This window comes from Lissotriton vulgaris, chromosome 9, assembly GCF_964263255.1.
Source record: "Lissotriton vulgaris chromosome 9, aLisVul1.2, whole genome shotgun sequence".
NCBI lineage: Eukaryota > Metazoa > Chordata > Amphibia > Caudata > Salamandridae > Lissotriton > Lissotriton vulgaris.
Genome location: NC_141697.1, coordinates 242,011,449 through 242,038,526, shown reverse-complemented (window position 1 = coordinate 242,038,526; position 27,078 = coordinate 242,011,449). Strand labels below are relative to the sequence as shown.

Here is a 27,078-nt window from a genome sequence, read left to right as displayed (position 1 = left end):
TCCTACTATATTGTCAATTTAGTTCAATTACTAGCTTGCAAATGCTTGGCAACAATTTGAAGAGATGGGATTCTCTAGATTTTCTTTAATTCGTGCTGGGCTCCACAGGGATTTATTCTCACCCTGATGTTCAGTCTTTCAATGGACCTGCTGGCTCTGTACATTTCAGCTAACAAGACATTAGCTTTCACAATTACTCTGATCATGCTCAACTATACCTTTAAATGCCATCAGAGAACATCTTTAAACTCTGATCCTGTTTTGAAGTCATTGAAACAAGTATGTCCACAGTGTATCTAAATAACAAAGGCTGAGTTTGTCTTTTTTTTTTTTTAAATAGAGGAACTGTTGAGCTTCTCATCCAGGAGTACCTCAACAATAACAGTGTAGATGGCTTCCCAATCTTTCAATTCCAACCTCTGTTAAACTGGGTTCTCTCATTGATCCCGTCATTTAAATGACGTATCAATTAAAAGGCACAAGTTGCCATGCTTCCAGGTTACAGTAATGAACAAAATCAGGTCCTACCTTGCATCTATGAATTTGAGTCACAGTCAGGATCTCGAGTAACTTCAACTATCTTTTCCTTTAAACTCAATATAGCTGATTTAATGCACACTGCCAGCAGTCTATCACTAGCCATGCAGCAAATACAAAAAACACAGAGAATAACCTTCCCTAGTACCTCAGACACACTCCTCTAGGGGTGAAATCATGAGAAGGTCTGAAAACCCACCTCAAAACAAACTTCCTACTATACTAGCCTTTATCCCTACCTTCCCCAGCATCGCATCGCTGTGATGCTGCCCTTTCTTTATTGTTAAGTAATTATTTCCTGAGCTTTCGCTGTAAATACATCTGCATGTGTCTCTACCTTTATATGTTGGCAATATCCTGGTATTTTATACAAAGCACATTGACCTTGTGCAAGCGTTCGCTCTCTCTTCATGTTCAAGAGTATGCGAAAGCAGAGTTATTCCTTATATTTGAGCGCTACAGTGACTGTATGTGTGTATATGATGGTGTTCAATATGTGCATGTGTTTTTTGTTCTGCCACCTTGTATTGGATTGTCTCCATGACCGTTTTCATCCCGCATGCGTTAGAGAATAATTTTTCACCCTACATACATCTTTGTTTAATGTTTGCTGTCATTTTTGGTGCTTGGATAAGGGAAATAAGTTACCCAAAAGGCACCCTGTATCAAACACAGAATTGCAAGCACGATGCCAAAGGACAGTCAGCAAGCACGATCAAAAGGGAGAAGATCTTATTAGTGATCCTTAAACATTCTACAGCACCACAGTGATCAATATCTGGGCTTTTATTTTACATTTCGTTACGATTCGGGTACTATGTTACACATGGTGTTTGCGATATGAACTAATACCTGAATCCACTACACTGGTAAATGAAAAGCAAGGACTAGAGCCTTGCTTAACCTCCCTTTTCACTTGTGCCATGCCCATCGGATTCAGAAATGTGCACACAAGTTTATGCACTTCCTAGTTTCAGACGGAATAAAACAGTGTGCTTCATCATTATTGACAAGTTCAGCCTGTCACAGAGCACACAATACGCCACAAGAAACACTTTGCTCTTCAATAAAAAGCATACAGAAATACACCATGTTATCTTTGTGAACAGAGAAAGCTGTAAATGGGTCCTATTCTAGACCAGGTAAGTACATTTCTACCTATACATCACTGCCTGTGGTGACACTTCCACTTCCACAGATTCTAAAGATCATCATAAGCAAACATGCAACCACACAGAAATTAGACCACTCACCTGGGAAGCCCAGCAGGGATATTCTTGGCTGTTGTTCAACTACTCCCTGTTGTACACTGTGAGGAACACTGCAGATTTAGATGCACAAATGGTGAAGGACACCTTCTGAGAGAACTTCCTCCCACTGCTCCCAATGTACCTTCTCCAGAGAAGCAGACAGGGATTAGATGTGGTTAAGTCAACACCTGTAGGAAGCTGCAGCCCCTTTGAAGTCTAGCTCTACCAAATATTACAGGGGAGAGGAGTTAGCCTAACGGCTAGGGCGGTCGACCGCAAATCTGGTGAACTGGGTACGAGTCTTGGCAATGACGCCGAACATCCTGTGATTCTGGGCAGATCACTTAATCTCCCCGTGCCTAATAAAAATGAACGTGTCATCATGTAATGCAACTGTTGCTATGTAAAGCGCTCCGATACCCGATTCGGGTTCGCGCTATAAAAAAATCTGAAAATAAAGAAAATAAAAAAGTTGAATAGAAATGAAATCAAAGTTCAGAGCCCTACTCTTCTTGCCTGCTTTGCTGAGGCGGATTCACAAAAACAAATGCCGGAGTCTTTAAGAGCTGCTTGTCTTATTCTATAACTGGTCCAAAAGTGGTTTAATGATGAATTACTTTTCAGAATCCTGATCAACAGCAAAGGTTAAACTGGTTTTCTCTGTTTCACATTACATTTCCAGGCCAAATTCAGAGCACATCAGGACCACGTAGGAGACAGTCCACCGAAAACCTGTGGTGAATAAAGAGGCATCCTTTGGAGACCTGAACTCATCCCACAGGCGAGGGTCTGCGTGTTGGAATTTGCTTTCCTCCTTGTTATTTGGGGTAGCCCTCATGATATGGATTGTTGGGTTTCTGAGGAACTGCCCTGTATGACAGTGGACAATGAGGCTAGATCAATATCTTGGTTCTACATTATTGTGGCACACCCTTCTTGTTCTACGGGGATCATCTTAAGGGTTGTAATGTACTCCTCAGATATCCTCAGAGGGATGGATGGGCTGGTCTGTCCCCACGCAACGGACATCTCTCATTGGAGCATTATTTCTGGTTCTCTTTCCGCATCTCAGCCTCCTGTTGATGGAGGTGGCATCCTTTCCCACTCTCTGGAAATTGGCTTTCTAAGCCTGGATTTGGACAGACAACCAACAAGGTAGCCTTTGCATGGCAAGACACAAAGCAAGTCCAAGTCAAGGTTCTTGATGCTGAGAAAGGCACGGTCAGGGCAAAATGTGGCAACTTCATAGTCCATATCGAGAGACACTGCTCAGAGAGGTTAGCCAACTTGGATGTCCATGGCTGTAAAGGTTTAAGCACAGCCTAGAGGCTGCATGAAATTGGATAAAACAGGAGAAGGGCTTCTGAAGACAGTAGTATGCTAAAGAGAAGCCAGCAGAAGTTAGGGTGGACGAGGCTCTAGGGCGACTCCTCTGCTTGGAAAGTACAGTATCCCTCTGGATCTATGCTGTTCTCAGGAGGAGCAGTCCATGGAAGCCATTTTAGCTAGTTTCAACTCAATGTACACATGGAGGGATGGGAGGCATGGATGAAAAAAACAGACAAATAATTCACTGCATTTAGCCTAGCACTTCTTCTTAATAGAACTGAATACATTAATCTGTTGAATACATACTGTCTTTGCTGATTGGGTACTATTTAAGACCATGTAGACACAAGTCAAAACAACACAAACCTTGGCTATCATGAAACTCTGAATAGAAACATTGTTAGAAACATATTCCCTTGCCAGCAAGCCATATTCAAGTAGTACACCTACTTGTGATGTAATAAACATTATTTCTAGCGTAAAACATGATCCAACGATAACAGGCTCACTGGAGTCAAACGTGCGGTGAGAAGTGTGATAAGGAAAAGATGGAAAGTTCCTCTTTTCCATTCAACAGAATACGTTCTGCTTTGCTCCATAAAATATTATATAGATCAGAGTATCAATTTATAGCACTAGAATAAAAACCAATGTAAAACAGGTAAAATATTAACTAGCAGCAGCTTCAAATTTCAATGGTTGCCTGAATTATGTAGATCAAAGAAAGGAAGCATATATTAAGAAATCCCTCAATAAATGTCAGCTAATCGTCCTTCACATCCAACAAATTAATATATTGCTTGCTGAATAATCCTGCATTGTCTATCCATTGAGTTTTTAAATTCGAAATATATGAGCTTATTAACAGGAACTAATTGTAATTGAAAAGATAAAAATTGTGATGCATAAAACTGTTTTAATGGCCTAATACTGACTAGGTACCGACTAGGTTTGTAAACATGGCTGCTGACTTTATAATAATCATTGCATATTTTTATTCCTCATTGACACCACTGCCTGATCGAGCCGTCGCGCCAGAACGGAGCCAGCGACTGAATTTTACAAGCGAAGAACGGAGCATTATTAAACAAGAAACACATCAAAAGTGATCGGAACGGAGCAGCTACGGATTGCGACTTAAAAGGGGACATAGGACGAACCAGGAGAGGTATCCAGCGATATCGGAGGACAGAGGAGGCGGTGCGACTGGGACCCAAGATGGCGACCGGCTCTAGCAGTAAACATCTCCCTTAAACAAGAAGGTACCGTGCAACATAGCCGCGGCTGCTGGAGTGAAGAGGGGAAAATCACGAGCACTAACTGAAGCAGTTATCGCAACTCCCTTGCCGGCCCAGCCCCACCGCCCTATTTCGGCCCCCACAGCATCACAAGGCAGGCGAGAGGGGGAGGGGTCAGCGGAACGGAGTCTGCGATCAGGATCATCCCAGCGCCTCCGCGTGCACAGTACCGGCGCTTAGCACCCCCCCTCCACCGAGATCTCAGCCAAGACTACACCGAAATACCCGGGGGCTGAAACGCACGGTCGATACTATCTACCCCCTACCTACGGCAACCACAGCACTACTCACGTGAAGCGCCCGCACTAAGCAGTGACGCAGTGAGCACGACACTCGAAATCCACAAAAAAATAGGGTGAAAAGAGCATCAACCTGTCAGTTGGAGAACACCATACAGGAGATAGCGCTCTCCAACTCTGCCCTCGCAACCAACAACGCCAAACAAGCTGTGCCAAGCAAAATGGCGCCTACAAACCGCAGCCCACAACGAGTAACAGCCCAGTGATCGGGATAAGCCCGGAAAAACCCCCAGAAATCCCAACATTGACCGGGGGCACGACGACCACCAGTCTAGATTGCCGAGAGATTGTCGCATCCCCGCCGTGCCTCGCTAGAATACTCAAAACCAGGGGGGGGGGGGTTAGTTTACCCACACAGAAAGCTGCTTGCGAGAGGAAACGTACACAACGGCCATAAAGAGACACAATCGGCAGTGGCCCTCAACTATCGGCTCGAACTTTCACCCCTGAACACCGGGAAGAACCGAGGTGTGCCTGTGTGGGAGAAAAAGGTCATAACCAGCGAGCGCAAGGGCTGAAGTAGGGGCAACTGTGAGAGCAAGAACTGTCGCACGCTGGGGGAAGGCCCTCAAACTGGAGCACAAGTGTGCACAACTAGGGGGGGCTAGAGACAGGGGAGGGGGAGGAATGATGTAACGCTTCTTAAACCTAACTTTCACACCTTCTTGTCTTTACTTATTCAATCTAAACTACCTCAGGAAGCAGGCAGTTGGACTGTGTAATAGGTCCTTGAGGGTCGGGCTCAGACAGCGGTACTTCTATCACCTAGATAATGGCTAGCAACAACTGTCGCGTTAGCGACTGACCTAAAAAGAACCTCACTAAACGTTAAGGGCCTAAACCATCCCATTAAGCGCAGGAAAGTAATCTAATACCTAGCCAAATCCTAGAGTGACATAGTCCTGTTACAGGAAACAAAGCTAGACGAAGAGTCCTACAAACTAGTTAGGGCAAAGTGGATAGCCCATTCGGTTTGCTCCCCGGCGACCCGAAAGAGAGGAGGCGTCATAACGCTCATCTCTAAGAACTCCAAACTCTTGATAAACTCACACTCGCACGACAGCGAAGGTAGGCTACTGATAACCAGCATCTCAAGAGGGAGCGACCAGCTCCACGTGGCTAACCTGTATGGGCACAACTCACACGATCTCCCCTCTGGAAAGAAGTGGCTGTTTGACTTGCCAAAATTCCACAAAATGAACTGCTGATAGTAGCAGGTGATATCAACATGCCTTTAGACCCACTGTTAGACAGACGATCCCATTGCCAATACCATCCTAACAGCTCCGACAATGCCCGCCTTAGCATATGCTCGAAATTGAATCTTAAAGACGCATGGCGTCTTACGCATCCAACCACGAGGGACTACACCTTCTACTCAAACCCACACAAGAATAGACTACATACAAATATCAGAAACCAACATGCACATGATAGAAGAGGCACTAATAGAACCGAGGCTAGTATCAGACCACTCAGCAGTCAGCCTGAAACTGGCTGGTAACCACAACGAGGAAAGGACCAGTAGATGGAGGTTCAGAAATAGCAACACAACAGACCCTGCCCAAAGAGAAGAGATCATAGACGCCCTTTCGGACTACATGATCAACAACGATAATGGCGAGGTCAGCGTAGACACATTATGGGACGTTCTGAAAGCCACAATCAGGGGAAACTAATTAACATATCGGCCAGGATACATAGGAAGTAGAACTTAAGACTAACTGAGTTAGAGGCAGAAATAAAAAAATTAGAACACAAACTCATAAAAGACAATCGAGAGGACTCAACCCTTCATAGACTAATGACCACCAAATACGAATATAACCGAATCATTAGCGAAAGGGCTGGCCTCTGGTTCAACAGATGCAAAGCACTAAACCTATGCGAAGCCAATAGAGCAGGGAAGCTCCTGGTGTCATACCTAAAATATAAAAACAATCAGAGGGCAGTCACAGACACTGACAGCAAAACATACACCAAACACAAGGACATCCTCAGAATCTTTAGACAATTTTACTCAGACCTTTACAGAAACGACAAGCAACTAGATAAAAATGCATGCCAAAGGTATCTAGAAAGATTGGACCTACCGAAACTAGACAGTGCAGACAGCATGAAGCTGGGGGCAGACATCAACACTACAGAGATAGAAATGGCAATCAGGTCCCTAAAAAAGAACAAAGCCCCCGTCCCGGACGGCTACACGGCAGACTCCTTCAAATCCTTCCTGCCACAACTCACACCACTCATGAAGAGTATTAAACCATGCAGCACCACAGGGAGAATTCCAGCAACCATGACAGGAGCTACCACAACAGTAATACCCAAAGAGGAGAAGGATCACCAACTGCCGAAGAACTTCAGACCAATCTCCCTTATCAATGTAGATTGCAAAATCTACACAACAATCCTAGCTGCAAGACTAAACAGGATACTGCCTAAATTGATAAGCAACACCCAGGTGGCACCAAAGGCAGAATGGCCAGTGACAACACACGACTTCTATGTCATGTCTTAGAACAAGCCCACTCCAAGCCGTTGCTATAGCGCTAGACGCGGAGAAAGCCTTCGATAAAGTTTCATGGGTTTTCCTAGAGCAATGCATGGAAAATTTCAACCTAGGAGAGGGATACATAAAGATGACAATGGCCTAGTACCAGACACCTACTGCATGCATCACAATAAACGGGGGCCCATCAGAACCACTGTCCCTTCAACAAGGCACAAGACAGGGCTGCCCGCTGTCGTCCGCCCTCTTCCTCTTAGCCCTAGAGCCCTAATCCAAGACCTTAAAATTAACGAGAAAATAAGGGAGATATGTATCGGCCAGACTACTATAAAAGTAGCTGCCTACGCGGACGATATATTAATGACAGAACAACCAAAGACGTCGATAGAAGCCCTCATGACCACAATCAACGAATACGCTACCCTGTCAGGATACAAACTTAACAATGATTAGCCAGAATGCAAACCGCTAAACATCCACTGCAATAAAGAGGTGCTGGGTACATTAGGAATCAAGTGGCAGCCGGGCCACGTGAAATACCTGGATATCTACTTTAGTACGGACCTGTTCACCACCCTTGGACACAACGAGAAGCTGGTGCTAGACAAAATCAGAAAGCAACTTGAAGCATGGTCCCCCAAATTCATGTCCTGGTGGGGGCGAATCGAAACAATAAAAATGATGATCACCCCTCTGGTAAACTACCTCAACAAGCATGCTCCCAATATTCCTATCAGACGAATTCCACCAAAATCTAGACTAAATGTGTTCCAGATTTCTGTGGCGTGACAAGAAGTCTAGAATAAGCCTGAAAAAACTAAGACCCAAAAATCGGTGGGGGGGGGGGGCATAAACCTCCCAGACTTCAAAACATTCCAACTGGCATTCCTAGCCAAGCAGGGAACACTGGATAGAGCAAACAGATTACGCACCAGTCTGGCTACAGTTAGAAAGAGCAATACTAAAAAATCTCAACCCACTTGCCCTTCTCACTGCCAACACACACCCACTCGCGGGCGATCCAATAATGAAAAACGCTAAGATAGCACTGCTGAAACTAGACAAAAAATTGGAGTTGAGCATTAAGGGGTCCAAGGCAGAATCCCTATGGGCGAATAACGTTCTAAAATACAAGGCCAAAAAACTTTACTTCGACAATTGGATAGCGAAGGGCATCTTACACCCACACCAGCTAGAAACGAACTCTGCACAGCTAACTTTCAACAACCTAAAAACATCCCTCCAACTTGAAGACTCAGACCTATACAGGTTCCTAAAGATAGATCAAACAGCCTTGACAAAATCCAAAATATCAAACATGAAGCCTTCAATATTCCAATATGTAGCAAATATATATATAGACTAGGACATCAGGTCTCACGCATATATAAAACCCTCACTGCACAAAAATCCAACATCACTGAAAAGACAGAAATACTGGAACACCCACATACAGCCGCCACTGGATAATCGGGAGTGGAACACACTATGATCATCAGCCACACAGGCCAAGATCACCCCAGGATTGGCGCAGACCAAACTATGGCTCTTACACAAAACATTGTGGACCCCAGAACTCCTATACAAGCTAGGACTCAGACAAACACACATGCTGGAACTGCAATACTGCTATGGGTGACCTGGAACACCTGATTTTCCTGTGCCCGACTCTCAAGGGGTTTTGGGGGAGGGTCTTTGACTTTATAGACAAAGTGTTCAAATGTAGAATAACAAGGGACTACCCCTCCATCATAGCCTCTATCCGAATCGATCTCCCCACAGAGGGAGAAAGAACTCCTGGACCTCCTCCTAATCGCTGCAGCCAAGCTAGTCCTCTCAAACTGGAAAGACACCTCTAAAGGCCTCACAGCGGCTAGCTCACCTGGATCACCTACTTAAGGGGGGCCGTCGCACTCGCGATAAGATACTCACCCTGGAAAAACACCTCCAGAGACTTATGGAAATCATTGGACAAGTGCCTTTTAACTTCCGACCCGCCCTAAGATACGAGCAATCTGAATGAGCTGCTAGCCAGCAGAAATGTACTGCCACAACGCTACCTTTATGTTGCCAGACCTAAGCCACAGCTCCTCTCTCTTTACTTATTCACATCCATCTCTTTCTTTCCTCCTACATTACTCCTACTAGCAACAGAAGGGGGCCTGCCGGAAAACTTACCATGTACTACTCACCTTTTATCCTCACAGGCTGGTTCTCCCAAAACGAAGTAAACCCTGCTCACTATATGTATATGTATAAATACCATAAATAAAAATTAAAAAAATAAATATTTTTATTATATATATTTTTTAAATAAACCATAACAAAATCAGGGACAGTTCTGCAGTGTCGTACATTAGTAACCCATACATCAGATAGTACATCTTTATAGCCTTGTCGGGTTGTTTGAGAAGTCATCTTTATAGAGCATACACATTTGTATCTTGGTTCCGTCTGGTTTCCCTTTGGTACTAAGGGCCTTTTGCAGATCATAGAGCCAGAGTGGAACATCCTTCTAGGATCCAGCTAGTCATTACCCACTACAGCAACAAAACCGTGGAGTTTCCTCCATTTACCCAATACCCTGTGAAATTTCTTCAGGCACCCTCTCGCCTTATAGGTGACCCTTTCAGCTGCCACATACATATCCATCCCAGCGCTCCACTCTCGGAGTAGTGGTGCTTTGGCGGCTCCCCAGGTTCTCGATACTTCCCTCTTCGCCACCAGTCCGCGGATATATCAACCTAGAAATACCTTACTTAGTTACTGCAGTATCCTCCCCCAATAGGCCTGTATTATAGTGCAGTCCCATGGGCTTTGGTAAAAGTCGCCCTCCTCATGTCCACATCTCTGGCAGCTAGGGTCACTAGCTCGTCCTATTTAATGTAGTCTGGCTCGGTCATAATGGGCTCTGTGGAGTATTTTGTATTGAATGAGACGGAGGTGCGATTTAATTACCACCTACCTAAGGAGCATCAATGACGCCTCACAGTCTATGGTTTCTGGTGTGCCCAAGTTCCCCTCCCAGGTAGATCGTAACTTGCCTAGTCTGTCCAGGGCATTATTGTTGAGGGTCCGGTATGTAAGTGACACTGCCTTAGTGGAAATATGTTGCTCTAGCTGTCTCCCCTCCAATAATGCACAGTCGGCAGTGGGGAGTCATATATATTTTCTGCTTGCCATGCATACTGGATTTGAGCATATTTGAGGAACTGGGAATTCTGTAGCGCAAAGTCCTTCTGAAGGGTTTGGAAACTTAAACTTACCCTTTGTCTAAAATATCGCCTATGGTGGAGATACCGATGTCATCCCAACCTCCAAAGCCTCTTAACTTTCTTATTTCTTTCAGCGAAGGGAAGAGCCGAAGGGGCGTCTATTTAGTGAGTTTCCGATTCCACCTCATTGCCTTTGTTGCTTTCCCCCACGCATATCGTAGCTTGGGTGGCAGGGAGAAGTCTTCCCTTGCCTCTGCCTCCATAGAGATAGTGCAGACAGGTACTTCCAGCCACAGTTTCCCTCTAATCTGTAGGTGGGATGATCTCCTGGTGCATGTATCCATTCATTTACTGGGACCAGTTGTTCCGCCCAGTAATAAGCATCTATGTCAGGGAGCTATATCCCTCCATTATATTGATTCCATTGTAGGGTACAGAGTGCAATCCGTAGTTGTTTCCCTAACCACCGAAGTGAGCGTAGCTCAGCCTCTATTTCTTGGAAGGTGGGGCGCGAAAGATGGACGTATGTGTTCTGTAGAACGTATAGAAATCGGGGCAGAGTGGTCAAGAGAGAAGCAAGATGGCGACTGTGCGAGTGGACGCGTAAGCTGACCGATCCTGCCTGACCTTGCAAATCGGCTGATGGAGGAAAGCGGGAGACATAGATGTAGACTATAATTACGGCTCATATATAATTTTGCCTTACAGAACCCCCAAATCGCCTCAGCATGAAAATTGTGGGACACGTACATAATTTTTTTTTTTTTTTTTAATTTTTGAAAACCTTTATTGAAAGCAGAACACACAGCTATTCAGCCTGACATCCCGGAGGCAAGGCAGCAGGAATAACAGGAGAGAAACAGTGTCAAACAATTAAGACATAGTCGTCGAAGGTTGATTTTATATTAAGGTGAATACAACAACAAGGCGCCCGCGGGCGCGAAAGTGGCAGTGTGAACAGTGTGACGCTGGGTGTCGGGGATGGGCAGGGAAAAAAGGCAGGGAAACGTGCATCAAGGATAAGTTGCAGAATGGGAAGGAGGAGGGGGGGGGGAAGGTGACAGGAGAATACAGTACAATAGAGCTCAGTTGGCGTCACAGGCTAGGGAGACATATCATCATGCTGGCTGATTGATTCAGGCGGTAAGCACACATCTCCCCTGTACTCATTCCATGCTCCCCAAATTTTAATCCAAGTTCGAGGTCTCCCTCTGGCCACATAGACCGTCTTCTTCCTGAACATGCACCAGTCCATGTTGGCCTTCCACTGTACCAGCAGGGGGGCCTCGGCCGCACCCCACCTCTGGGCTATGTCCCTCTTAGCTACCATGTTCCCAAGAGTAACCCACCTAGTCTATGCAACGTTGTGATCGGAAGGCTCCCATACGTTCAGAAGGCATCGACGGGCCTCAGCGTGAGCAGCCACGCCAGTCACCTCCTCCATAACGCGGTGCACTCTTCTCCAGTAGGAGGCGATCACCGGGCAGTCCCAAAGGATGTGCAAGAAAGTGGCAAGAGCTCCACAGCCCCTACGACAGACAGTCAGGCGAGAAACCCATGTGCATCAATCGGGGTCCTGTCATATACACCCGGTGCAGGATCTTAAATTGCACGAGGCGAAGACGGGAAGAAATGGCAACCTCCTTAGGGGAGGAAACTGCGCTCTGCCAATCCTCATCGTCCAATTCAAGGCCATCCGCCACCCACTGGTCTCTCAAACTAAGGAGGAGGTCCGTGCGCACATTGATTAATTTTTTATAGGAGAGGGAGATTGCGCTGTCCGGCATGTGCCCATCCAGTATCCTGTCTTCCAGGGGGGAACTCTCGGGAATGACGCCGTCCGGCGGAGAGGCCGAGAGCAGCGCGTGTCGCAGTTGAGCGTAGCGAAAAAACTCCGTCGCGCCCAGCTGGTATTCGGTTTGTAACTGGGGGAAGGTCTTAATTGAGCCCTTGGAGAGCATATCATCAACCCTGCTGATGCCGATAAGGTCCCACCTATCAAATCCCTTGGTGTGCCATAGTCTACCCAGGATGTCGGAATCAAAGAGGGGAGTGAACCTCGTGAGTCTGCCCTGCCAGCCTTGTGCCTTATTAACCGCCCGCCAAGTGCGGGCCGCCGTACGGGTGGGGCCCGTCAACCGTCGGTCAAAAGACTTCGAGTATAGGGCCCGATAATAGTTACCATCGCCCATCAGCCATCTATCCATGGCATAGCCGGGGCTCTCCACTGGGCCATAGAAGCCGTGGTTGAGGGCAGCTAGTTGCGAAGACCAATAGTAACGGCGCACATCTGGGAGGGCGATGCCCCCGTCGTACCAGGGGAGTGTGAGTTTGTGAAAGGCAACGCGGGGCCGACCCTCCCAGAGGAGGGACCGAAGAAGGCCTTCAAGATCACGAAAGTAGCGCGTCGGGACCGGGTCCTGAGCATTTTGGAGCGCGTATAGGAACCTGGGCAGGGCCATCATCTTGAATAGAGCGGCACGGCCAAGAAGGGAGAGCGGCAGTTTACGCCAGCTGTCCACATCACGCCGTAACCGCTGAAGAGGAGGGAGTAAATTGTTGTCATGCCTCAACTTGGGATTACCAGAGATGTAGATGCCCAGGTATTTGAAGCCGCGCGTGGCAATCTGAATCCTGCAGCCTCTGGGGAGACGTGGAGTATCTCCCTTGAGGACATATAGGGAGGACTTGGCCCAGTTGATAATCAGGCCAGAGTACCGCCCGAAAAGTCTGACCACATCACAGGCCACAATGAGGGACCTGCAGGGGGAAGTCAGATAAAGCAGGATATCGTCGGCATACAGGGAGACCCTGTCTTCGAAGCCAGGGGCCCAGGTAATGCCTCGCAGGTCAGGATGCGCACGCAGTAAAGCTGCAAGCGGTTCAAGGGCCAAGGCAAACAGAAGGGGCGACAGGGGGCAACTCTGTCTAGTACCCCGACGCAGGGGAAATGGCGCCGACAGGCGACCGTTGACCGTAACATTAGCCATCGGGTCCGCATACAAGAGCTTCACCCAGCTCACAAAGACAGGTCCGAACCAGAGTTTGGTCAGCACTGCCCAGAGGTATGGCCATTCGAGCGAGTCTAAGGCCATAGTGGCGTCGAGAGACGCCAGGACAGCCGGCTCGTCGAGAGTGTGGGCCCTGGCCATGACACCATGGAGGCGACGCAAATTGAGGGCAGTGTTTCGGTGGGGGATGAATTCCGACTGGTCGGGGTGCACGAGGTCGCTAATGACGCCAATCAAGCGGTTGGCGAGCAGCTTGGCGAGGACCTTGGGCTCCACGTTAAGGAGAGAGATAGGACGGTACGATCGACAGACGTCCCGTGGCTTACCCTCCTTGTGGATGACCACGATGGTAGCTAGTCGTTGATCCGGGGGGAGGCAGCCTCTCTCAAAGGACTCCAAGAACATTTTACGGAGGTGCGGGGAGACCGCGTCCGAGCGGATTTTATACAGTTCCACCGGTATGCCGTTAGGCCCGGAGGCCTTTCCGGTCCGTAGGGAGCGGATCGCAAGGTCAATCTCGTCAGCTGTGATGTCCCTATCCAGGTCCGCTCTCTCTTCCTCGGAAAGGCAGGGTAGGTCAATATCCGAGAGGAAGGCCGATGAGTCCGCCTCCGAAAAGTCCGAGGCAGACTCATAGACCCCCTGAAAGTAGCCAGAGAATGAGTCAACGATAGCACTAGGATCCGTGAGGACCACACCGTCATCTCCGAGGAGTTCGGGTACCACACGGCTGGCCATCTCCCGTCTGTCTAACCAAGCCAGCAACTTCCCGGCCTTATCACCCACGTCGTAGATGCGGCCTCGCTGTTCCTTGGCCAGGGCGAGGGCAGCATTAGTAGCCAAGGCATGGTACTCCGCTTGTTTCAGCGAGAGGGTATGGAGAACAGAGGGGTCCGGCTCGGGCCCCAGCTGGGCCTCGAGTCGCAGGACTTCCTGCTCAACAACCAGCATGTCAGAATCCCTAGTCCGGCGGGTCTCAGCGATGAGCGCCTGGGCCTCCCCACGGAGCACCGTCTTGAAGGCTTCCCAGAGTGTAACGGCCGACCTCACCGATCCCACATTCTCGGAGAAGTAAAGATCAATGGCTTTGGCCAGGAGGGAGCGGGTTTTGAAATCCCGGAAATACCACGGGTTGACCGCTGCCGGTCGTTCCGACAGGACCACCCCAAAGTCAAAGGAGACCCATAACGGGGAGGGATCAGAAATGCCCCGCGCCAGAAAACGGGCTTCGGAAACGGCCAGTGCGTCCGAAGCCAATGTGAGGACATAATCGATGCGAGAAAGGCTCCCGTGGGCACCCGATAGGAAGGAAAATTGACGGAGCGTGGGATGCAGAAGTCGCCACCCGTCTACCAGACCCATGGACTCGAGAAAGGACGGCAGCCACATCTGCGGGCTACGTAGGTCGCGGGGCGGTTGGCGATCAAGCAGACCAGAGCAAACTGAATTAAAGTCACCCCCCACTATCAACCGGCCAGCCGGCATAGACAAGATGGCACCACCAAGGTCCTGAAAGGTACTAGATTGGAGCCCCGGGGGGACATACACAGAGAATAACGTGAGGGAACGCCCTTCCCATCTACCAGCCACGGCGGCGTACCGCCCCCTGTCATCAATCAAGGTGGTCTCTATCTCCAGGGGAAGGGACGCGCGCACGAGGATGCCCGCCCCCCGGGAGCCGGAAGAGAACCCCGAGTGTGCCACCATTTTGTAACCCTTACGATTCAGAGCTTTACAAGCGTTGCCCACCAAGTGTGTCTCCTGAAGAAGGACAATATCTGGCATGTGCCGTTTAATCAGTTGTATCACCACCCCTCTCTTGATTCGGTCACCCAACCCGTTAACATTCCAACTGAGAATTCTTAACATCCTACCCCCCATCCCCCCACTGCCCGCCCCACCCAAAGCCCGAAGACACCCGCATCAAAAACAGTTCAGGAGCATCAATGTCCCATTGCCACACAAGAGAAAGAAAGGAAAAAACAACACACAAAATAACTGTACCCAACAAACCCCCCACCCTGCACCCCTGCAATAGACTAAAAAGCCCCCCCAACCAGCAGTGTGCCTGTCGCCCCATTAACTACTCTACGAAAGACCCAGAGGAGTAAGGAATCCCCGCGAAATCGTCCCGCCACCCACTATGAAAATGAAGGAGAGATCATTAAGTAATAAAGCACCAGTTCGGCGGTCAATCGAGGCGGGGGTAGCATCAGCTCCTGTTCAGTCTTGCCGCTCCGCTCCGCCCGAGGCGCCTCCAACTTCATCTTCTTGCTCGTCACGAGCAGGAGAAACAGTGTCCAGCCATTCACTGACATTTTCAGGATAGTCAAAAAAGAAGGCACGTCCCTTGTGTTCAACACGGAGTTTCGCAGGGAACATCATGGAGTACTTGAGACCCAAGTCTCTGAGGCGTCTCTTCACCCCCGCGTAGCTCAGGCGCCTCCGCTGCACCATCCTGGTGAAGTCCGGATAAAAGTGCACCTCCGCATTTTGGTAGTGAAGTGGTCCATGCGATCTGGATGCTTGGAGGATCGCGTCTCGGTCTCTGAAGTTGAGGAGGCGCGCCACAATCGGTCGCGGCGACGCTCCCGTTTTCGGCGGGCCCCCCGGTACACGGTGGGCACGCTCCACTGAGAAAAAATTACTCAGTCCAGAGGGCGCCAAATGAGTCTTAATCAAGTCCTCCACAAATAGGTCAGCTGCGTCATTCTCGGATCCCTCCGGTACCCCTACTATGCGGACGTTCTGCCGCCTGGCTCGCCCCTCAAAGTCCTCCAGCCGCCTTGAGAATAGATCAGCGGTCGTCCGCAGGTTGCGGACCTCAGTCTGTAACTCGGAAACGTCCGAGGTTAGGCTGGCGGTCTTGATGTCGAGAGCCTTCACACGCTCGTTGGTCTTGCCCAGGTCGGCCCTAATAAGGGTGATATCAACAGCCATGGAGTCCACTTTATGAGTCAGGGTCTCGTGCTGCTGCTGCATGTCGGCACGGAGACTAGTAATGGCACCCATGATGTCCACGAGGGTGGGGTCCGAACCATCCGGCGGGCTAGTCGATGGGGTCCCTTTAGAAACGGCCCCAGATGTAGGTGGCGACTTGAGATTCACATATCGCTCCATGCGATTGTTCTGTGTTTGCGACTTGCCCCGACCACCTTTATTTGATGCCCTGTCCGGATCACCTCTGCCCGCCATGATGGGTACGGGAGAACAAAGGCGAGGTGGCAACAGATCTGGGTCCACAGCCGAGAGGCAGACGGATCAAGAAGGCAAGACCAGGGTGCCGAAGGCTCAAGCAGGAGCTCAGTTACTTCACCAACGAAGGCGGCAGGCGGGCACTACGCAGTCCGATCGTGCGAAGTGACGAAGTCCGGAGGGACAATGGCACCGTCACGGAGCGGAGTTCAGCTCGACGTAGCTTTGCTCAGGATCCACCGATTCGGAAGCCGATTGCAGTCCCCACCTCAGTAGGCCACCAGCATTACAATTCCACCAACGTGGACCAGGATTTCAAGCAGGATAGTTGCGGTGGGTCGGACGGTCCACGGAGCTCCGAGCTTACGCGGCCATCTTGGTCGCCCGCGAAGCTCCTCCCCCTCACGTACATAATTTTTAAGGTGGATTTCTCTTTCCTGAACGGCTAATGCTGGAAACGCTGCTCGCTCTCGTGGCAGGAGTCAACAGGTGCCGACGGACTCGGTGGGTGGCCGTTGCTGCAACTAGGCTGTGCGGAGCAGTGATTGTTTCCACCTGGGGCAGTTTCAGCGACCAGGGAGTCAGCATCAACTGCAACACGGGAATGCTGCCGAAAGGAACCAGAGGCAGACCGCAAGCCAAAGAGGGCGATACTATTAGCAGCGAGACCGAGGTGAGCGATAAAAACCTGGGTAACCCGCTCAAGAATGTCAATAGTGACTCTGAGGCTTTGAGAGTCAAAAGGAGCGTGGTTGATAATAGTACTATACCAGCCCTTTTTTCTGAAGTTAAGGATAAACGGAAGGGGGAAAAGACTGCTTCTGAAGGAAGGTCAGATTCAGCACATGTAATCACAGTGGATGCTTTGAAATTGGTGACACGGGAGGAAACTATTTCTGGAACTGTCAGACCTCTGGGAAACGGCTCTGATGATCAAGCACAGTTGCAGGATGCTGAATCGGGGGATTTTTTTCTCTCTCTCAGAACACTCTTCCTCATCCTGTGAAGACTTGGTGTTGCAGTACTCCAAACAGATGAATGTGGCCGGTGGCAGCACCCACAGCAGCATCTGCCTGGTTGACCCTGCTGACTTTATGGATGGTAGCCCCCATACAGTGCGGAAAAGACCTGAATTAACTACAGTCAAGGGGGGGTGAGAAAAATTTGCACCAGCCTACTGACTTTGAGCAAAAAGGACACCTGGATGATGATATTTCACTATCACTGATATATCAATCAATTATGTCTCATCGAGTTGAAACACGCGAGGAGAGTCAAAGGGTGCAAAATCTGTGTCGCAAACTGCAGAACTCAGTGTGGCGGTTGGTTAAGTCTCATGCTGATTTTACTCCGAGGTTTAACGAAACAGACGCAAATTTCAAATATGGAGGATGAACTGGCACAACAGAAGGCAATGATTGAATCACTCCGCACCATCAAGGAGGATACTCAGTGGAAAATGGATGACTTTGAAAATCGGGCACGGTGGAATAATTTGAGTGTGTTGCAGATTCCAGAAGGAAAGGAAGGACAGGGCCCTCGTAAGTTTATAGTGGAACTGTTTAAAAATGCCTACCTTGAGCTTACCAGATGGGATTGGGATTGGGATAGGGAGATTGAACGAGCGCATAGGTTTCCCTTTAACATTCGTCTTGGCTCAGGACAGGTTGAGGATAAGCCTAGAGCCTTTTTAATCTCCTTCAACAGTTTTCTGGCTCGGGAGGAGGTGTTTCAGTTGGCACACCCTGATAAGAAAAGAGCTGGGGTGGGGTTTGAATTTTTTGTCAGGCCTGATTTTTGCTGGTATACAATGGAGAATCGCTGGCAAGTTAGTCAGCTCATTACACAATTTCAGGCTAAAGGGACCCAAGCATATTTAATGAACCCAGCCAAGCTAAAAGTTATATTTCAGGAACGTACTCGTTTTTATACTAATGAGGGGCCTGCCAAGGAGTTCTTGAATTCTATTTAGGGATATCAGGGTCAAGGGGCCCTAATACATATAGGGGTGTCTTCCTTTTGGGTCATGAGTGTTATTATGTAGTCAATCTCTCCTGCTTCTTCTAATCTAAAATGTAACAATGTGAAATTGGTTCCCAGACCAGTCTGGGGAGAGGGAACGACCATCCCCTCCCTTGACTGGAGGGATTTGTGAGCAAAGGCAGAGGACGCATGGAAGCTTGGCATCTGCAGGACCATAAGTCCTAAAGCCTTGTTAAAGGGGGGTGGTGAGGAAAGGAGGAGCGGGGTGGAGGTCATTGAGGTAGGGTAAAAAGGGGGGAAAATCCACAGTTTCAAAAAGGCAGAAGAGTAACGAAATAGATATACAACTTCAAATTAGTTGTTTACTTTATGTAAAAATTTTATTAGGGTATCAACTACTGATTTCTTTGGGGCCTTCTAATGGTTTTCAGAGGGATTAAAATAGGTTCTTTAAAGGTCTCTGGTCTCAATAATGTTAACAAAAGGAAGAACATCGCTGCCGAACTTCAAAATATACAGCCAGATCTGGTATGCCTCCAGGAGACGCATTTACCTTGGAGTAACCGTCATCTCCTAGCAGACTTAGGGCTTCTCAGCAATCATCAATGGCTCGAGGGGTTGCGATTTTAGCTAAATCAAATGCTCATACAGTGGGTCGGTGCTCGGCAGACAAGCTAGGCCGTTGGGCCATAGCTGAAATTGGGCTAGGGGGTCGCAAATATACATTGTGTACTATTTATGGGTCTAATCTAGACGAGGCATTAATTTTTGAGGATTCAAATCTACAACTGGCATCTTGGGCAACTCCGCTGATCATATGTGGGGAGATAAATATTAATTTGACCAGTCAGGAGCTTACAGATGGACCTCAAGCCTACAGAGGACGTAAACCACTGGTTTTTAAGGCCCTTTATAATTTGTTAAAAGATCACGGTCTGGTTGATGCATGGGGTAATCTATTCCCCACAGACCTAGGGTATTTGCTTTATTCTTTTCCCCATAAAAAAAATGCTACGCCTGGATTATTTCTTTTAGTCTATGGCTTCTTTAGTGGGGGCTGCTATGCAAATATTCCCCAGGATCTCTTCTGATCAGGTTCCTATTGTTTTAGAAATAGCAGCTCTCTGGATTGACATTAAACCTAGAAATGTTTCTTTTGATCGAAAACTATGCGTAAATGATCACTTAAGTGAACATATGTCAAGATGGATTATGGAATTTATTGACAATAATAAACAGTCTGCTTGAATAGACATCATATGGGACTCTTTCAAGGCCTGCTTCAGGGGTGAAGTACTGAGCTATGGTCTATTTCATCAATAAAAGCGTAAATTAGAGATGCAGGAATTATATTCTGCTTTAAGAATGGCAGAGAAGAAGCTGACTCAGGGGATAGCACAGCGGGGGAATATCTTGGATTTGGAGAATGTAGTTGCTAGGTGTCGGGCTAAAATCAATGGGGTGTGGAACACAGAGAACGCAAGACAATATTTGGTTTACAAAAAGCAATGTCATGAGAATGGAGAAGCAGTTGGGAGATGCCTTGCACTTAGGCTGCGTATGAAAGAAGCCTCCCGGCGCATTAAAGCACTAAAGGACAACTCAGGGACATTATGTTGTGACCCGCAAGGGATTTTGGCCATTCTATACCAGTTCTATACGGAGCTTTATACACAGCAGAGAGTGGTGGATGGAATTGATAATGTAATGTTTGTCGGGGCTTCACCTCAATTAGACCCTAGCGTGGCGGAACATTTGGATAGTCCAATCACTATGGAAGAGCTAGAAACTGCGGTTAAGAGCCTAGCAGTGGGGAAAGCGGCAGCCTCGATAATCTTCAATGTGAGATTTTTAAGCTTTTTTTGATCAATTGAAGGATGTGATGCTTGCTTCTTTTAAAGCTGCACAAGCGGGGCTAGCTCCCAAAACATGGGATGAAGCCGCCATTGTGGTTTTTAGCAAGAAGGGTAAAGCTCCGGAGCTGCCCGGATCATACCGTCCGATCTCTTTGGAAAAATGTGACGGAAAATATATTAAAAAATCTTGGCTAATCGCCTATCAAAGGTTATTACATCCTTAGTATCAGTAAACCAACATGGATTTATCCCTAATAGGAGGGACAGTTATACAAGTCAACAAAGTGGTGACTCATTTCGACATTGCTCAAAATGAGAAACGGCAATTAGGGTGAATCATATTGGACGTTGAAAAAGTGTTTGACCGTGTGGAGTGGGATTATTTGTGGAAATTGATGAATCCGGTGGACTTTGGGAAAGGTTTTATGACTGCTTTGCAGGTGTTGTACGCTTCACCGGTTGCTAGAATTGCTGCAATGGGCAAGACATCAGATGTTGTAAAAATCACAAGAGGGACTAGGCAAGGAAGTCTCTGCTCCTCATTACTTTTTGCTTTATATATAAATTCTTTTGTTGGCATGTTATGTAACAGTCATTTGATTAGGCCCTTTTTTGTGCACGATATCCCTCATTCAGTCTTGCCCTATGCTGATGACCTAGCTGTGACTTCTGATGATCCATCTACTGCTCTCAAATAGATTGAGCGGCTAGCACTTGAGTTTGGCCAGGTTTCTGGTTATAAACTCGACGTCTCTAAAACATACATTTTATGTACTGATAATATCGTAATACATGATGCCAGATCAGTAAGCCAAGTTACAAACCTGGGCATTAAAATTAGAACATCAGTGGTAGAACTAGTACATGCAAACTGGGTGGCATTACTACGTAGTACGAGAGACTCACTAGAGAGATGGGGACGACTTCACTTTAATAGGTAGAGGCAATATTATAAAGATTAATATCTTACCAAAAGTATTATATTTATTTAAATCCATACCTTTGGAAGTATCGCCAATCCAATTGCAACACTTGCAACCACTCTGTTCCAAATTTCTCTGGGCTCCTGGTAAACCTCGGCGGGCTATTAGATTTATGACGCTTCCAATTGAAAGAGGAGGCCGGGTAATACCAGATTTTGTTTTTTTATTATTATGTTTGTTTTCTGCAAAAGATGTGTGCATTACTGACTGGGGAGGATGTTGGTAATACAGCGGAGGCTCCTTCAATATTTCAGCTGATTTTAGGGACGGAGGCAAGACGATGTCTATTTAAAGAAATCGATGGTAGTTACTATAAAATGACGAGGTTTAAAGTATTGGAAGCTGCATTTAAAGTCTGGAGAAAATTACGGAAATTACTTGTTTTGGAAGGGTTCACATATTATACACCTACAAATGCGTTAAAGTTGCTTCCACCTACATTCTGGGACAGGGTGGCCCTAGGCTGGAGGAATAAGGGCATTGTGCAGATTGGAGATTTCTAGGAGGCTTGGTGGATGATCCCATTGTATGAAGATCTTGTAAGGCAGTACAATCTGCCTAACTTTTTTAAATACCTCCAAATTTGCGACTTCCTCAACCGGAAGAATATGGTATTGATACCAAATTCACTTGTTGAGGCTGTAAGGCGCCAAGACAAAATAGGTGTGTTATATAAAATATTGCTATCGTCTAGAATGGACGATTTGGAGAAACAAAAGGCACATTGGTCTACAATTCTGGGGGAACATGACTTATCTATAGCGAATAGCATTGCTAGATCCAGAGAAGTTCTCCCAATTTGCTAATTTGAAAGCACAATTTTTCAAAACAGTATTCAATTTGTATTATACTCCTGCTCGCATGTTCAAATTGGGTGGTTGTTATGACAGTAAATGTTTTGGATGTGGGGGAGACAATGCGGATAGTCTCCATATATTTTTTAGTTGTGCTAAATTGACCAGCTATTTGAATGATATTGAAAAAATGTTGTCCAAAATTCTTGGTACCCCGCTCAATATTACTACGGCTTTAATGTTATTAGGGATAGGCCAAGCTGTATAAATATCGCTTTCTTTTGTTCATTGCTATGACTGTTGCACAATTGTGTATAGCCTCTGATTGGTTCCAATCAGAGCCCCCGGCGGGTGAGTGTTGGCGGGCCAAAATGTAGAATTTATTTAATTTAAAATGGAGTTTGTATTCTGTTAAGGGGGCAAGAAAACGTAAACTTAGCATGTATATATGGGGGGCTTTTTTATTTTTCGATTACATGAATGTAGGATTTACTGCTTTAATGCCTTAAGGTCCTATTATCGCTGTTTTGATTTCTCTCCTTTTTTTGATACTGTGGAAGAAAATAATATTTTTAAAAAAATAGAAATCGGGGCAGAGTAATCATTTTATACATAGCAGCCCAGCCTAAAATGGTGAGTGGGAGGGCTTTCCATTGTTGCGCGTCATCTGCAAAATTTGCGAGTATGCATTTAATGTTTTTCAGATAGCAGAAGTCTCGGTCAGTGGTGAGGTAAATTCCCAGGTAGGTTAACCCATCATGGGCTATCTGGAGGTCCCCAGGGAGCGCAGGTCATGTAGTCAGAATGCCTGGGCTATATATTACTGATTTGTGCCAATTATTATATACCCTGAGTGGAGTCCGTATCTATCTATAGTGTGAAACAAGGTAGGAATTGTAATAGTCGGGTACGTGATATATAGAAGTATATCGTCCGCATACAGGGAAATCTTTTCTTCCGAAGTATCTCCTGGAGTGATGTGAACCTGTGTATCTCAGGATGCTGTTGGACTGCACAAGCCAAAGTCTCTACGGTAAGAGCAATAGCAATGGGGACATAGGGCAACCCTAACTGGTACTGGGTCGGATGGGAAGGTCTTTGGAATTCTTGCTGTTTACCCTAACCCTAGCTCTGGGATCTTTATACAGGAGTCGCACCCATTTCCGACAGTTGGGGCCTATGCTAAATTTAAGCAGGGTGGCCTCAAGGAAGGGCCAGTGGAACGTGTCGAACGCCTTTCTGCGTCCAATGACATGAGTAGGTGGGGGGTGGCGCGGTCCTTGACCTCCATTATCCAATTGTGGGTCCTGAGCTAATTCAGTCTTGTCGCCCGGCCGGGCAGAACTCGCGACTGGTCCTGGTGATTCAGGGTCGTTATTACTTGAGGGAGTCTCGTGGTGAGGATAGTTGCCAGTATCTTCACCTCCGTATTGAGTAGGGATATCAGGCAATAGGATTCACACTTGTTTTGGGGCTTCCTTTCTTTATAGATAGGGATGATTGTGGCTATACCTAGATCTAAAGGGAGGACACTACTGGCATGCGTCTTGAAGGAGATTTAAGAGGTGGGACTAAAGAGATCGGGACATTTCTTATGGAGTTCCGTCGGTAAGCCATTTGGTCCAGGGGTCTTACCGGGATCTAGTTGGGTTATGGCCCATTTAGGTTCTTCGATCGTATTGTCCAAATCTAACCCCACCCTATCGGCATCGTCCAATAATGGGGTATGTAACTCCATTACGTAATCTGTGATCTGTGATGGCAGGGGTCGGGCACAGGGGGTGGGCGTCGTAGAAGTTTGCGTAGTAGGATGCGAAGGTCCGCACTACCTGCTTGTCAGTCGTCTGTGATATCCCTTGTGTATCTATATACTCACCACCTTTCAAGCCTCTACTTCCTTACTGCTAAGCCTTGCCAGGAGTTTCCCTGCAGAGGACGGCCCGGGACCAGGGTTCGATTCCCGGCGCGGCAGGTTTCTGGACCAGGGTCAGCGGACTCGATAATTCTCTCGCCTCGGTGCCCACTCTGATCAGCGATCACACTCGGCAACTCTGGGCATTAGCTTGCCTCATCTTCACTAACGGCCCCACCAGACCGCCGGGGATGCCTGGTCTCACCCTGGAGATACCCATTAAGGGACCATCTCTCAGGGAAGCCAGGAAGGGTTTCGCAGCGGTCGAAGCGCCTTGGGACCCTACGGGTAAGTAGTGCGCTATATAAATGCCTATACATTTACATACATATACATTTACATTTACATCCCCTACATCAGAGTTTATGCAAGGTTGCCTGGGTCTGTGCCTTGGCCGCCTCGGTAGCCAGAGTCTTGTAGTGTAGTACAGTGTAGTGATGTTGTACGTCTAAGTTGCCGGAGTATCTGGGGGTCTGCCTGTGCGATATTCCGTCTCTCATATGTAAGAATAAGGGTTTCTCGGTCAATTAACTCCTCCTGATCTTTTCTCCTCTCCCACGCTACTTGGTTTTGTGCCCTGTCACGCAGGACCGTTTTATATGTTTCCCTGATTGCACGGATCCTAAGTTTTCGTCAAAGAAAATTTGTGTCCGCTCCAATGCCATTTAGCACTGTCAAGTTCTGTAAGTCCCATGCAGACAGTCTCCAGCACATATGTCCCGCTCAATTCCGGTCTCCTACCCTCATATAGGGAGTGATCCGACTGACCCCTGGCCATGTATTCCGCCTTGTGTATAGCCTGTATTTCCCCCCTCGGGAGGAAGACATAGTCCAATCTCGAGTAGACCCGATGTGCGCCCGAGTAATAGGAGTATTGCCATTTCCCTAGATGCAGGTATCTCCGGACATCTACAAGACCCAGTGTCTCAGCAAGACGTGCCAGTTGTGTGGTAGAGTGTTTGCGTATGGTTCCCTGTGCGGTCGATGGGTGCATGCATCACGTCATTGAAGTCCCCCCCGATTATATGTATTGAGTTCAACGTCTCCAATAGTATTTCTGTCACTTTATTTAATGTCCTAGATTGTAATTTCGCCAACAAATGTGCCCTGGGGGTCTAGCCGCATGGCGCCACACAGAAAGGAGGCGATTTCTTAATCAGGATTGCTACCCTTCTAGGTGCACTGTTTATTTTTAACATGTTTTCGAATAACCCTCTGGAGGAGACCTTTGCTAGTTTCCAAGTCTTTTCCCGCTTGTACAGTGTACGGCATTCATAGAGGAATCTTTTCTATTGTTTATGTGTGGTTTACTAGGGAGGTTGTCTGATTCTTTATTGATTTACTGTCCTTTTATGACAGATTGTTTTTCAGATTTAGTTTAATGCTGTATTTTACTTAAACTCAGATTCTTCTTGGCAATTGATTTTTGTCCTTAGACTGAGACTGCTGCTGCATTTTTCTGAATTGTACTATAATATTTTAATAAACCGTCATCGCTTTCTAAATTACTTTTGAGTCATTCTTTATTATTGACTTTAATTTGAAGTGCTGTTTTGAATCTTGTCTTTAGAAACATATTGCCAAATCTTTTTTTGAGGACAAAGCCGTCTCCGACCGCACAACTGGATGCAATGACCGTTTTGACTATCATGCAGATTTAGGTAAGAGATTGCACCCACATTTTCTTCCCATATTCTCAATGCTTTCAATACACATTTATTTCCTTCGAATTAAACCCACAGAGCAATAGCAATGAAACTCTTATACAATGGGAAAAAGAGCACATTTATTCAATTTCAGTACATTTGTCTCCACATGGGCAGTAAGGAGTACCACCTTTCCTTTAATTAGCAACAAAGAATCTGGTAAACAACCTAGAAAATGAGGCCATTAATCAATGTACAATTTTCTTCCTGAAATTAACTTTTACATAGCATATCTTCAGCTTAATATGTAGCCAAGACTCAGTTCAAATTCATAAAACGTAATCAATCAGAACATTTGTAAAGCACACTACTCACCTTTGAGGGTCTCAAGGCACTGGGGGAGGGGGGAGACTGCTATTGCTCGAACAGCCAGGTCTTGAGTAATTTTCTGACGGTTAGCAGGTCCTGGGTCTGCCACAGGAGGATGGGGAGGGTGTTCGAGGTCTTGGCAGCGAGGTGGGAGGATAATCTGCCACCGGTGGTCGCTCTTCGGATGCGGGGGACGTGGCGAGGGAGAGATAGATGGAGAAGAGCTGCCGGTTGGGGGTGTAGAAGTTGAGTCGTCTGTTGAGGTATGCTGGTCCGGTGTTGCGGAGTGCCCTGTGTGCGTGGGTGAGTAGCTTGAAGGTGATCCTCTTGATGACGGGAAGCCAGTGCAGGTCTCTCAGGTGGGGTGTGATGTGGCTGCGGCGAGGGATGTCGAGGATCAAGCGTGCAGAGGCGTTCTGTATGCGTTTAGTCGTTTCAGTAGTTTGGCCGTGGCTCCTGCGTAGAGGGCGTTTCCATAGTCCAACCTGCTGCTGACTAGGGCCTGGGTGACCGTTCTGGTTTCAGTGGGGATCCACCTGTAGATCTTGTGGAGCACGCGGAGGGTGTTGAAGCAGGAGGATGTGACAGCGTGGACCTGCTTTGTCATGGAGAGAGTAGAGTCGAGGATGAACCCCAGGTTTCGTGCGTGGTCGATGGGTGTTGGTGCTGTTCCCAGTGCGGTCGGCCACCAGGAGTTGTCCCAGGCCGAGGGGGTGGAGCAGAGGATGAGGACCTCTGTCTTGTCAGAGTTAAGCTTCAGACGGCTGTTCTTCAGTCACTCGGCGACGGCTTTCATTCCTTCGTGGAGGTTGGTTTTGGCGGTGAGGGGGTCCTTGGCGAGGGAGAGGATCAGCTGGGTGTCGTCGGCGTAGGAGATGATGTTAAGGTC

General features: G+C 47.4%; 1 protein-coding gene across 1 annotated transcript in view; it reads right to left on the bottom strand.

Moving 5' to 3' along the window:
* The window catches only part of KNL1 (kinetochore scaffold 1), a 617,593-nt gene that overhangs the window by 403,488 nt on the left and 187,027 nt on the right, over positions 1 to 27,078 (bottom strand). The window lies entirely within an intron of this gene.